This window comes from Tupaia chinensis, unplaced genomic scaffold, assembly GCF_000334495.1.
Source record: "Tupaia chinensis unplaced genomic scaffold, TupChi_1.0 Scaffold000340_1, whole genome shotgun sequence".
NCBI lineage: Eukaryota > Metazoa > Chordata > Mammalia > Scandentia > Tupaiidae > Tupaia > Tupaia belangeri.
This window is the reverse complement of record NW_006159834.1, coordinates 793,609-794,791: the sequence shown is the minus strand read 5'-3', so window position 1 is coordinate 794,791 and position 1,183 is coordinate 793,609. Positions and strand designations below refer to the sequence as shown.

At 45.3% G+C, this 1,183-nt stretch overlaps 1 pseudogene; it reads left to right on the top strand.

Moving 5' to 3' along the window:
* The window catches only part of LOC102479310 (signal recognition particle 19 kDa protein-like), a 25,558-nt pseudogene extending 25,011 nt beyond the window's left edge, over positions 1-547 (top strand).
* Positions 548-1,183: the final 636 nt, after the last annotated feature.

Genomic DNA, 1,183 nt, shown 5'->3' with positions numbered 1-1,183 from the left:
GTCCTGTAGTCCAAGAGTTAAGGGAGCTGGAGCCCGCATGGCTGACCAAGGTTTGAGTCCTGGCCCCAATAGCTTGAAACACATGCCGGGGCGGGAGGGCTACAGGTTGGTGCCATGTGGACCCTGAAGATGATCTGCACCACCACATTGTCCCCCCCCCCCCAATCAGGATAGGTTTGTTTTTATCTATAGTACTTAATTAAATAATAAGACCATCACAGAGGGGAGGCGGATCCCCATAAGTAAGGGTACTGAAAATCCTGCAGCCACAGAGATTCAAGATGTCTGCTCAGCAGCTAGATTGAATGCTTTCCTTGAGGAAAATGAAACGTGCTCTAGAGAATGGACTTGCGATGCTCGGTACAGAGGCAGAGTCTGGGTGCAGCTCAGACAGGACGGCAGCCTCTGTCTTTTGCAGTTCCTCTCATGTACATCAGTAGTGTTGTACACAGCAGAGGAGACACCTAAGACACAGAAAGCAGGAGGTGCTGACCGAAGCCTTCGGCAAGGAGAAGGAAAGAAAGGGAAAGGAAAGAAGAAAAGGTGACCTGGCATGTACTGAAGAATCTTAAACGTGGCTGAGGGCCGATCACAGCGGTAGCGCAATGTTCTGCGGTGCTGGAAGCCATAGGGGAGCTCAGGGTTCAGTTCCCTGTTGATCTGTGCATGTCAGTGATCCCGACTGGCTGGCCAAGTCTGTGCGCTGCCGTAGAGACATGAGTGGGACTTTCTCATTATATCTGAGAGAAATAAGCTTTTTCTTGCCATCGTTTAACTGAACTCTGGACATCTGAGACTCCATCTTTATTACTGGAGTTGACGGTGAAATAAGTTAACATCACAAGTTTGCATCTAGCCTTTGTGGAGTACAGGAATTGTTTAGTCTTCTGATGATGAGTTTTTGTGGAAGAAGTATTTTAAAGTGGACAATGAACCGTACTGTATGTTCACTGAAATCTGTATCTATTTCTCCTCTATGTAAACATGTTCCAGGTAAATAAGTGTAATAAGATTTGAAATACATGTTTTTGTTGCCCTTTTAAGTTAATGAAATAAAAATTTTAAACTGAAACAAACAAACCAAACCGTAACATGCGGGTATCCAAAATCTCAAGAAGTTCAAGCAATTTAGAAGGAAATGTGGTGTGATCACACCCCATTGGGGAGATGCTTTCTCTCTCTC